The sequence below is a fragment of the Bombus pyrosoma genome, linkage group LG6, assembly GCF_014825855.1.
Source record: "Bombus pyrosoma isolate SC7728 linkage group LG6, ASM1482585v1, whole genome shotgun sequence".
Classification (NCBI taxonomy): Eukaryota; Metazoa; Arthropoda; class Insecta; order Hymenoptera; family Apidae; genus Bombus; species Bombus pyrosoma.
Genome location: NC_057775.1, coordinates 10,304,271 through 10,317,807, shown reverse-complemented (window position 1 = coordinate 10,317,807; position 13,537 = coordinate 10,304,271). Strand labels below are relative to the sequence as shown.

General features: G+C 33.7%; 1 protein-coding gene across 12 annotated transcripts in view; it reads right to left on the bottom strand.

The window, feature by feature from the left end:
- LOC122568366 overlaps nucleotides 1-13,537 on the bottom strand; it is a 133,689-nt gene that overhangs the window by 29,914 nt on the left and 90,238 nt on the right. The gene's annotated exons all lie outside the window — the stretch shown is intronic.

The window sequence follows — 13,537 nt, the reverse complement described above, 5'->3', positions numbered from 1 at the left end:
ATCCCCGAAACTGAACTCCGCGAACTTCCCGCGCGTTTGAATCAATTCTCTTTTCTTTCCTCGCCCGACTTCCTTCCGTTCTCGTGAAAAATAGACTTCGATGAATTTTCTTTGGAAAACAGAGGAATTGAAGACTGTCCTGGATGTCGAAAATACGAGGTGGGTCCGGCTGCAGGAGAATAATAACGAACGAAAACAGGAAGAGAAGATACGACGCAAATGTCGACAAGGAACGAGAAAAGAAGATGAACGAGTCCGATAAGAGCTTCAAAACGTTGAAGTTTATCTATCGCGAATTGTGAAAAAGTTCTGAAAAAAATTTAATATAGGGAAAAAATGTTTCAATATAGATTCTTTATTAAAGTTCAATTACACAAATTAAAATTAAATTGGAAGCATACACAAAAAAAAGAAAAACACACTTCGATTTATTCTGCTGATTTAAAATAATACGCGAAGCGAATCATGGTAACTAGACTGCGAATTTTTATGTATTTATGAAAAATTTAAAGGTGCAGATAAGCCACAGAGTGCACATAAAATGCAGAAATATCTAAAATATCTGAAACAGGGATTATTATAATATTTAATAAATAAAATAAATTTCCGTCCAGGCTTCATTCCTCTAATAGTGTTTGTGCAAATAATAGTTTGCATAAATATCCAAAATTTATTGACAGCTATCTTTCGTTCGTTATTTATTTTTCATAGTCCCTTTTCTGGTTTACAACGGATTTGCAGCTACATTTTAATCTTTGGTTTACACTTATCGTCTTCTTTTCCAACCATCAAACATCTCCTGTACTTAACATCCTGACTTAAAACCAACAACTTCAACTTGACCTTATATGGTGCCTCTTGTGTTCCTTATTCTTTATGCTCTTACTACTTATATCCTTTCGACGCCTAAGCTTCAATAACAAATCTAAACAGAAGCGTAAAATACACGGATAACTAAAGAACGCATACATCCGACGAAAGTCATCGCAAGTTTCCAGAAATGATAGAAAATTTATCGAAGAGCGATATAAAAGTGGCACGAAAATGAGAATACGATAAGTCCGTAATTTGTTTAAAAAAAACAAAAAAAAAAAAGAATGATAGAAGATGTGACCCGGCGACCGATAGATACAGCGACCTGGCAGTACTCGACGACTGGAACTTGCTGGCAGTCTTCTCGCTAGCGGATCAGGCCGATTGCCAATTGCAAAATGGGGCGACCTGGATTTCGAGGCACCTAGGCTACCGTTCTGATGCAGGGACGATTACCAACTCCGTGATAGGCCTGCGAAACAGAAGAATCCTCGAAGGAACGACAGGAAGTGCTCATTACGCCGGCCACGTAGAAGAACTTGGCAGAATTCGTGAATTCTGTGGACCTGAGGACTACATAGTCGGATCTCGAAATCTTTCGAGCGCACGCTCGATGAAACACTCGTTACGTAGTCGACACACGTTGAATACGTTTTCAGAAGGGAAACATGGAAAACTCTTGGAAAAATTGGAAGCGTGGTTAAGATCGTTGCTTTCTTATTTATACGCTTATGATAGAGGACTTCGTAATCGGAAGGAAAAGAAAATCCGAATCTTTAGAATCGGAGGGGAAAAAGGTTAATGAAATGCTTGAAATCACCAGTGTTACGGAAAGAAACCCTCGAATCCCCGAACACTATGGAAATATTATGATTTTTATATTTTTCCATTCTCGGACTTAGCCAGTGAAAATTGCGAGCAAAAATCTTTAATGCATATCGCCGCTTGGCATAGATTTAAAGTGACACGACTGAAAGAATTTCAATTTTCCTTTTATCCAATTACAATGGTCTACGTTATGTTTCTATTTTCATCGTGTAAAACGCTATATTTATAATTCCTAGTTGAATATAATTAGTTTTGCGTCAAAGGGCAGAATCATTACTTACGTCGTTATCAATCTGGCTTTGGTTTTTTAAGAACGCTGTTGCTCTCTGACCTTACGAATGGAAGGTTCTACCGCTTTCGGGAATAGCGTTACCTTTTATTATCTTGTCCTAAGTCAGACTTAGAATGTGTTTGAAGTGACACAACAAAATTTCTTTGCAAATTTTAAAAAGCCTCTCTCTTGCATTTTTCGAGTTGTGTCGCTATCAATGGCAAGTATCGATATGCATTAAAGATTTCCTCTAAAGATCCTACGACTCGATGAGATTTATTAGAGGCTTGTGAAAGTGTTAAATGAAAAAAGTGTAAAGCGTTGAAGATTGGTTTAGTTTTGATGTTGTTAGTTATTAAATTGGGAATACACTAATTACTCGAATTATTAGAACGACACATGGAACTATGAAATTTAATTGAAATACGTTGTGAACTGAACGAGATGTTCGACACGAGTGATTCTAAACTCGTAGCCCTTTATTGGCCTCATTAATTCGTGATTATCCATAGGAATGAGTTAAAATTTAATCAAAGCTATTCGGACAACGACTTCCGATCTTTTGAATCGTCGTAATGAACGACATTAAATTTTTGGAATTCTAATCAGACAAACAAGGACTCGTTGAGACTAGTTGAGATTCTCCACGATTTTTTAAGTCGTAATACCAAGTTGGCATACTTCCTGATATGTTAATTCAATCTTACGATATAATAGAGGGTAATTTGAAAAAATTCGCAGATTAACCTTTTCGGAGGTATAAACTCCTGAACGAGATATTCACCGTGTATTATAGACCTATTTATCTATCGACGTTCAACTATTTAATGAGCGCCATGAACTATGAACCCATATACGTATAAATTTAATGTCTTTACTTTCTTGCGTAGTAAAAAACTACTTTTGTATTCCGTGTGCTTAACGAATCTTCAGTTTTTAGTTCATCAGAGTTTTTCTAATGCGAGTAGCAGTTTATATTCGTAAAACTAAAAACATCGCATAAACATCTGCAGACTATATATAATAATATTTGCTCCCTTAAACAAGCAATATTTTCCTTCCACGATCTTTTTTATTATAAAATACAAATGCGATATTTAAAATGCTTATGAAGGAAGAAGGGAAATAGTTTGTAGATCGGAGGAGATTAGTTTAGGGCAGTTTGCACTATCAGGATGTAATAAGTAAGTTTAGACATAAGTTTACATATAAATAGAATGATGTTAGCAATAAGAATAGACATTGACGACCAAAGCAACGCCCAAAGAATAGGGATATGTGCAGCATACTAAGTAGAAGCGCGAGGCCACTGAGATATGATATGGGATGGAAGGCTGTTGGGTGATTTAGTATATTATGCAAACCAACTTGTATTCTGTGACCTCCAGGGATTAGAATTACATATTATTAAAATAAAGAAGAAACGTCTAAGATGCTCAAGATGGACGAGATACCCTGTATATTCGTGTATTTTTCGGCTTCGTAGTCCGGAAAAAGGACTTGGCTTACACATTCTAACTCCCACTCATTCTCTTATATTTTTTAGAGCATTCATCAGCGCATCCAAAGACCCACACCCATTCACACTTCCATTCCAAACACACATATACACTTTTAATAAAAAGAAATTGTAATAAAAATTAATAAATTAATAAAATATATATATCTTTGTTTCTCTCAACCTATATACACTATCCAATACTTAATCTATGTATTAGGTTGTCCGAAAAGCTTCTTTCGTTTCATAAGGTGATAATAGACGAACAACAATTTCTGTTTTATATTATTTTATTGAATTAGGTATGAGTCATTTCGTTCTGTTTCTATTATCATGTTCGCGCATAATTTAATAAACTAATATGAAACAAAAAACATTGTGCGTATATTATTTCCTTATAAAACGAAAGAAACTTTTCGGACAACCTAATACTATAACATAGCTACGTTTGACTCACAATTTGTTCGGTACCTATATCTTTACGCTTTTTTCCCGAAACTCTTAACCAGTTTATCATCGCTTCGCATATTTTATCTTCTACTATATCTTTCTCTCTTAGCCCTCTAATCCACAGCAATCTTCTGATAAATGTTTTAAGCTGCCTATCTCTAAACTACATAAAACACATTTTCTTTCAACCAGTAACCATGTCCTCAACATTTCCGCATCTTGGCCTTGCCATTAGTCTCTAACTGTCTGCGTTTTTTTCCTTCTCCAAATGTTTCGCTTTACCCGAGACTCCCTGTATAGGCCATCTTCAGTAACCATTATTTCGATGTTAAATAAGATTAAATTAGATTTACTTTCAAACAACTATTTAACCAACTAAATATACGGAGTAATGATTTTCGTATTCAAAGGTCTAAGAGAAAGTGGTATACGCACGGTATAGTGACACCGTTTCGAAATATTCTTCGACTTCGACGTTGATTACGAAAAACTAATTCTGCTTTATGATCAAAGGATCGTTGCATCGCCTTTGATCGAAGGTAAAGGTTAAAAGTAACCGTAGAATCTTTTGCAAGGATCTGGTCCGGTTCTCAAGGGAAGGCTGTCAGGGAACACGAAAAAGAAACCATTCATTCGTCAAATGCAACAACAATCGGATGGAAAGCCGTGGAAACTTGGAGGAAATCTCTCGCAACATTCTTCCGCTTGTACTTTGCCGTAGAAGTAAACCCATGCTGCCAGAGTTATCGGAGAAACATCAATTTAGTTCGAAAATGAAGTATAGCAAGTGAATGAATCGTCAAAATTGAGAGGTTGAAACGATAAACGATATGAGTGGTTCAAAAAATAAAAAGCAATTACTTTAGCGGGGAATTTTACTAATCTGAAGGGTGACTAAAAATTGCTCTTACGGTGAACAAAACTCTAAGTGCTGTAGTGATTTATTTTAGCTGTGCTTGAGAAAACGAAATATGTTATAAATGTATAAATTCAAGTAATTCAAAATAATTGTTCATCGCTTATTCTTCTTCTAAATCTATAAAAGGGTTAAATGGCGAAAGTGAACAGCTAACAAATGATAAATGATAAAAGTGATAGAATTAACACTAGAAACTGCAGAGTTTCTTGATATCTCACTGAAGGTATTTATAACGCGACAATATCCCACAAAAGTAAAGGACGCTGACAATCGAAACACTCTATTCTTCACACGCGTCTGAGATTCTACCTCTAGGAGGAAATTTCTTCATTGTCTGTACTTTCTACGCGTGTACACCAACAAACAATTTAGAAACGAATACGACGATAGTTTCACATTAGGATACGTAGCATTTTGCACACCAAATTTACTGATATTACACGTACTTCACATTAAATTTATTCGAAAACGATGAGGTGAGAGCTAAATTTTTCTTTGAAAAAAGATTCTTCTGGCCACCATTCTACGCTACATATTAGTTTTTTAACAACTTTGTAAGAACGGTATTTTGATTGTAATTAATCAAAAAGTTATGCTTGCAGCGTTTTATTATAAGGATTACGTGTTAAATCTTCCTACTTTGAAGGTGAATATCTCCATTTCGATAAGACTAGGCTCTCTAACAATTAAATCACGTATAGATGACGTATCGTCAAAATTTCAAAGAAATTGTAAAAAGAAGTAATCTACCCTACAAATATCTTAAGTGGTAGTATAGTTTATTTTCAGCCTGCCAGTCATAAAAGAAACTCGGTTCACAATCATTTCTCCCATTGCCTTGTACTCTCACTTAATCATCTATACACATATCCACCTACTCGCACACACAATCTTATCTTAACCTTATTTTACTACCCATATCTACTGTCTATCGTCTAACTCTTCGCTTATTATATATGTCTGTTATCTATCAAATAACCTCAAGTATAGTCCACTTATAATTTACAACTAATCATTAAGAAACAATGTGCTATTATTTTCAGTGAAGTGCACGCATCTTTGAAATATCAAAAGTGAAAAACGCGCAGATAATTAACAAAATAATAAAAATAATAATATTCGCCGATCTTAATGAATCAAATAGAAATGTGTTCTTTGTTTCTATTGGAAATCTTCGCTTTTGACGTTTACCATCGTTTATCGTTTCAATTCCTCGATTAAGCGCGTGTATAATTTGATATGACAAAGTGGAACAGAAGAAAAACGGTAAATTCGTGCTGATAATTTATATTCATTTTTAACAACATGATTATAAATTTCCCCATACGATCAATCAATCCGAGTGTACTGTATACAGAAGGTCTCATTTTCATCGATTCACGTAAATATCTGCTAAAGTACACGTTGTTCGAAAAAGTATTTCATACAGAACTTGTTCTATTTTAAGATTATTCTTACGACGACCATCAGGTTCGTTTAGGTGAAGGCGAATTCTCGAGATCTCAATGCGAGCTTTATTTTTTTTACATGGACTTATACATTTTTTTTATACACCATTCGATGCACTTTTTCATTCTCTAGAAACAAGTAGATAAGATACTTGTATCTGAAAGTGCTTAGTTTAAAAGATATTTCAATGTTGATTTCGTGAAACTGAGTGTACGAGAGACAAAAGAAACATAAACGTAAAGACGCTACGTTATCTTTCATACGATAAGTTGCACAAGATTAAAGTAAAAATATATTACAAAGTAATCATTTCTTGTACCAACTACCATAATACTTTTTTATAGAGAATTGAAATATGCATCGAGTGGTGCATAAAGAATCTATGGTTCCATAAAGAAAGAACAAAGATCACGTTGAAATTTCGAAGGCACGTTTATCTAGATAAGATTTCTGGCCATCATGACATGTCCCTTTCGAAACAAAGTGAGTTTTCTTTGAAACACTGTTTCGAATATTCGTTTAGGAGATGTTTGGGTGGGTCAATGAAAATGAGATACCCTATAGGTATTTTATCAATAGTAACAGTTCATATAGTAAATTGCTATTACTTAAACAGGTCACGCTCACGCAGCTGATCGTTCCTTTATTCCTAATTCTATCCACTGGTTGCTGAATATCATATTCTTTAAGTTCCCACGTCTGCACTCGACAAACAGAATTTCCTAGCTGGCTGGTATATGTTATGCAATCTCTGGTACAATCGCAATATGTTGCTAATGTTGCGAACTTATAAATGGAAAGCAGCTTATTCGCATAGTTGTGCAATGCACCGTACGCTTGCAGCCATGAACCTTCAAACGATACGAAACGTCAAAAGGACGGTCGAGGAATTGTTAATACCGAAACTATAAATCTCGTCGATACAGCATGTTTTAGATTTTTTATTATTATAATTATCTATTAATTTTAAATATATCCATTAATTGTCATCGCATCGCACTAGTTGTAGTCATTTATATTTAGTATATTTAATTCGGTATATCGTAGATTGGTAATTTCAATGTTAATTGAGTTATCTAGAAACCTCAGCAAGCATGAGATTAAAAATTAATACAGACGACTAAAGTTTGATCTAGGTTCTAATTGATTTTATTCCTTGCAAATGTGGCAAGAGGAAGTGATTTAATTTATTTGTAATAAGAATGAAAAATGATGCACTAAAACAAAAGATGCAAGGGATTTTCGGAATTTAAACGAATCATTTACATATGTTAGTTTGTTGTCTAATTATCATATTTATGTATCTTTAATTAAAGACGACATCTACTTTCACGACATGTGTATGATTAATAAAGTATTCATCATTTCTATCTGTATTTTGTTCCAGTACAAAGTAAACATTCCCTGTTTTTAACCAGTACATCAAATATTTACTACTACCTTACGGACAGCATTTTGGACATTATAATCCTTGTGCTTTGATACTTTTGCAGTCCCGGTTCCCATAAAAAAAATGTGTTATAAAATGGAAAATCATACAAAAGTGCGTGTTTCTCGTCCCTGTCCCCTTTATTCTTTATATATTCTTCATCGTCGTAAACAGAAAATGTAATTAGCCAATGATTTTAAATACGTAATTCGTCTTGATCAAATCAGTACTCGGAGAACGTTAATTACGGTATTCTATTAATTCTTATTATCATGGAAATTTTCATCGTAGCATATATATTACTCGTTAAAATTCATAACTACACGATACTTTATCTTCTAAAGCAGATACTTACATGAAAGCTCTGTGTTGCAATGCCGGATGTAGTTATTACGAAGATTGCATATTAAAACGAGACTTCATAACTGTTGTTCAACATCGGTACTTCTTGCTAACGGAAATTGTGTCAATAAAAATAAAAATGGTGACGAAAGACCAGAAGAACATCGAAAATTAAATTCCAGCCGGACTATTAGCATTTCTCCACTTGGCAAAGTTACATTTTTTCGTCCCATCTGCGGTGGCTGCGATAAGTATCGGCGTATACTCTCATTTTCTAATAAAATGTTTCTTTCTTATCAGCTTCTATATTTCACTTTCGTAGCACCAAATTTTCGTGATCATGTAAACGTGTTACCGAATGACGCGAAGTTTCGTATACTTGGACTTAAGTAATCGGTATTTAAATGCTATAATAAATACAATAGCGTGCAAATATTTTTTATAGCCCGTTTTGTAATTATACATAGATGTCAATATTAGTATAACGAGAGTACAGACAGGTTGGACGTAGTACAGACGTTAGGTGGCAAGAATAAATGGTAAGGTAGTTAGAGAGAAATAAAGATTATCAAAGAGAGAACTGTGCGCATTGCAGATAATTTAATTTTAAAGTTAGTCCGACATACGGAGCGAGGTATGATTGTGATGTGGGGAGGGATGAGTGATTGCAGGGTTTTTTGTAAATCAAGTCCGTTCCACGGCTCTCCGGGGGTTGGAATTACGATAAATATGTATACATACATACACAGTGTCCCCAATTTAAATGTCAAAACTTCGGGAGCGTGCATGGGACCGATAAATTAAGAAAGACAGTTCTTCAGAGATTTGCTCAATTTTGCCCCAAATTGAAGAAAATCGCGAAGGAGAAAACACAAAAGTTTCCCTTTTTTCACTTCTTTATTGGCATTAATTTATTCCTGTTATCATCTGTATATATTTTACGAAGACACTGTCCACAATGCTGGCCTCTTGCAGCAATACAAGTGTTACATCTAACATTGACCGCTATAATTGCAGCTAGGTGATATTGCCTTGGTTGCTGCACTGCAGCTACGATTCGGTCTGTCCGTTGAATACGACTGCGATTCGATCTCTCAGAATAAATAAGTGTAACTAAATAATTAAAAAGAAAAAAAAGCGAGAACATTTTTATTTCCTTCTACGTGTTTTCTGTAAAACGGAACAAAAACGAGCGAATCTCTAAAGGACTATTTTTCTTGGTTTGCCCTGTCCCCTGTACGCAGCCGAAATTTGAACACTTAAACTGAAGCTATGTACTTTCTATAGCCAAATAAAATAAATGTTTCAAACTTTCTTCAATTCAGAGCATACCATCTCATAAAAATCCGTAGTCTACTTATTGCACTGTAATATTTAATTTCATTACTACGTATGTATAATTACTGTAATCTCTATAATTACTGTTATAAAGATCAGGAATGCTACTTTCTCTTTCACGAGCAAAGCAGAGATTGACTTGCAAAGAATCAGACCTACGATCGCTATAACAAGTACTATTACATCTTTACTATTACAACTATTAGTTGCGTGGAACATTTTGTATGTGCAACACGACAACCCAGCACGATCTCCTTTTGTTTCTTCATTCTAAATTCTAAGCTATATACGATCTACAGCACGAATATCTTCACGGAGTGGTTGCGAGATCGAGATACATCGCATCGGTTTAATTCGATCTCGATGTCGTACATCAAACTGTCGCGTATAGAATAATAAATTCGCGGTCGGTCATATCTGTTCGTGACCGTCCATGAGAATTTGGTCCGTGGCCAACCCTCGAAGGATCGTTCCAGCTATTACAAAATGCCTATCGTCGCACAAGGCGTTAGTTTAACCAAGAAAGAGTCTCTGTAATCCGGAGGACTGTGGCCGCGCATAATTAATGGAACGCACCACGCGTGCCAACGTGATTATGTAAACTAAGTTTCTATCGCGTGCAATCTTTCTTTCTTTTTTTTCTGTCCTTTTTCCTTTCCTTCTGTTTCTTCGATTTTCTTCGACTTGAAAGCTTGATAGAAATGGCTTTACGTTATGTTCGACACGTTGATTGGCCACATTGTTCATCGGTGAGACGGTTTGCTAAATATCATAGATTTTAAATATTTCATACATTATAAATTTGATGGACTAACAAATGTTCAACAATGCGAATGATTTAGATTTAGATAATATTGTGGGAAAAACGCAAGTAAATGCAATATAATATTTTGCAAAAATTATACGTTACGGTGTAACTACTATACATCTTAGCCTATGTACTGTATGTATAGCGATCAAATTAATTCCATTAATCATGTTATATAATTCATATTGATTTCGAATATCTTCCAAATATTATCGAATTTTAACCAATTGAAATATTTCTAAGACGCAACTTATATAGGTCGTCCGAAAAGTTTCTTTCGTTCTATAAGGAAATAATGGATGCACATTTTCCGTTTTATATAATTTTATCGAATTACATATGATCCATTTTGTTGTATCAAAATAAAGATCACAACGTTCGACAGATTAGGTTTCATGTTTGTATAAAGATGCGTTGTTATAGAAGACGAGAAGTCTGTAGAAGAAAGACTCTCTTCGGGCAACTAAATATAATGTAACATCAAAAAGTATTTAAAAAACAGTAAATGTAGTATGTATTGATTCCAAAGCTACATAGATAAATAAATGATAAATTGATCACGAATGGCGCCAAAGTAATTTCTACGCCTGATATATAAAATTAGAAAAATACCAGGGCAGAATGCATAAAATTCGCATGCCAAGCAACGTGTTAATTAACAGTGGCTAGAAAACGTGTTGGCACGTTACTTTATTTATTATTGTGTTTATTATTGTGTTTATAATTAATTATGTCCAAGTCTCCGGAGTAAAAAGTATTCCAGCAATTGATATAATCAGCGATAGGATGGTTCTACGTGAAAAAGCAAGTCGGAAATATAATATAACAGAAGTAAATAATCACCAGGGGGGTATATATTAATAAATAATTAATATCTTTGTATTTCTGCCCATCAAGTTTCTAAGAAATACCAAACAGTCGCTCAATTATCATTGATTATTAAATATCTTTTCTTCTATCTATCTTTTCTTTCTATCTTCTTTTAAATTCTTGCGTTAGACTTTTGCCCATTACAAGTTGAAGTAATATGCTGATTACAAATATGTTTTTGTTATCATTTCACCGTATTTATTTATGCTTTTCGTTACTGTCGATATGATATTCGCAAGTATTTACGAGTTGATTATCGCGTTTTTAACTTTGTGAAATTCCAAATACGGACGCCCAGTAGTAGTCCAATTATAGAATATTCCATATTTGGATTAATTCTTTTTATAGATTGTTTTATTTATAAGATAGCAAGATGCCCTGTTCCAGCGTAAGGAAAAATTGATAAGAAAGAAAAGTGTGGAACGAAAAAGAGGCGGTTCGAGCCGTAAAAATGGTTCGAGAAAAGAAAATGGGGTACCTCAAAGCAACAAATCGTTTTCAAGTCCCGAGAACCACCTTATTTCGGTTTTGTGAAAAAAGAGCCCTATTTTTTAATGTACTTCTTCCGAGATACGATTTTATTCTCAAAGAAGAGTAAAATAAAAAGAATACGATATTTTTTGCTTTTTTTATGGAAATACCTAACGTCGGTATTCCATGTTAGATACAACTTCTGTCTTCTTAATGTTAGTTCAATATTGAAAATTGTTCATAGCGTGAGAAGTATAAAAGTGGTCTTAAATTCGGTGTAAATGTATCATTGAATATCCATAAAAGTCTTCTTTTGATGTGATTAATTTTGTATGAACGACATACGAAAAACAAAATGGTATTTCATATTCGGATAATATATTACAAATATAATCCCGCAATAATATTACAAAAGTATATGAGTAGATATATAAGTAACGATTTTTTTTCTTTGGTATAATCCTGATTTGTACTATCCCCTTCAGTCTTATTCCTATCCTTACTGCTAGAAATTAACGTCGATAATTAATATCACAATTAATATCAATTGTTCTAAATGACTTAGTACTTTCTTAGTGTCTTACTTTATTATTGTCTTAGTACTTTCAGCAAATTGTTCTAATCCTCACTCCACTTTGTACGAAGCTGTGGAGTATTTTTACATCTTCTTCAATGTTCGCTTTCATAATTTGCCTGCTGTTTTTATCCCTGCATATTTTTGTTCTTTGTTCACTATATACATTGGTCTTTTACCAGGTGTTCAGTTGATTCTAAATTTTTCATGTTGCATATTTGGCATAGTTCTTCTTCATTCATTACATTGTACTTCATTTATTCTGCTAATTTTCCATTATTTCCTTCCTACCTTAGTCTTAATTGTATCAGAGTTCAATTATATCGAACACACTGGATAACGTAAAGGATTATTTATTATATTAACTTCGAAATACTGTAAATTTACGATCTCACGAGGAATATTACACGCACGTTATAAAATTCAGTTTTCAGAATTTCTTTTTCAGTAATTGACTCTACGCTCGTCGACAAATCCACCTGTCTAGAACATCGTTAAATTTTTGGAAATTTATAATATAGGCGAATGCTTTCGATTATACTGCCACTCCACGTGTGTTAATGGCTGATTTTGATAAATTAACAACGCAATAATGCAAAAGTGACACGCACGCGACGAGATAAATCAAAATCGGTTAGCCACGCGAGCGACGAGCAATTATTAAACAGAAATAAACCGTGTTTTGGCAAACAATGATAGCAAATTAATAGCCTGTACATTTAACAGCATATTACTACGAAACTCTGTGTTGCAACTATGTTCTGCGTTTTCAATCTATAAGTCAATATTAATCGATATTAGTCAATATTAATCGATATAAATAGAAGAACTACTAAATATCGTTGGATAATATTTAAACTACATTGCAGGAAGAAGACATATTTGTTGAATATATCGAACGCGAGCCGCACAAATATTTACTGTAAGGTACATATTATGCAAGAAATCATACTATATTAATCCTAACGTTCTATCGAAAATTATATCTCTTGCTCATGATTCTTATATTTATAAATATATAATAAATTTGTCATCGATTTAAATACACACTCTTCCTCAGCTAGTTAATATTTATTTATATTTATTTATTTTATCTAGTCCCCAACTAGGATTTGCACAAACTTTCGATTTTACATTATCTTCACGTACAACAATCGAAAAAATATAAAACTTTGAACAGACATATGCATCTTATAACATCGATAGAACAATAGTTTAGCAATAGATTGATAGTTTAAATACATTCTAAGAAATTGTTACGCGAAAAACTTCAACGTTACGGTCTCAAATTAAACCTATCAGAAATCGAATTCCTTTTGGGTAACGGAAAAATATCTACGTATTTGAGCAATTATTAATATTATGTTTTAAATACGATTAAAAATTGAAACATATTTTTTGTAAAGAGTTTATATTTTAACGCAATAAAATTGCAGATCAAGTTTGTGGAGAACCAGCAGGGATCGAATGAAACTTT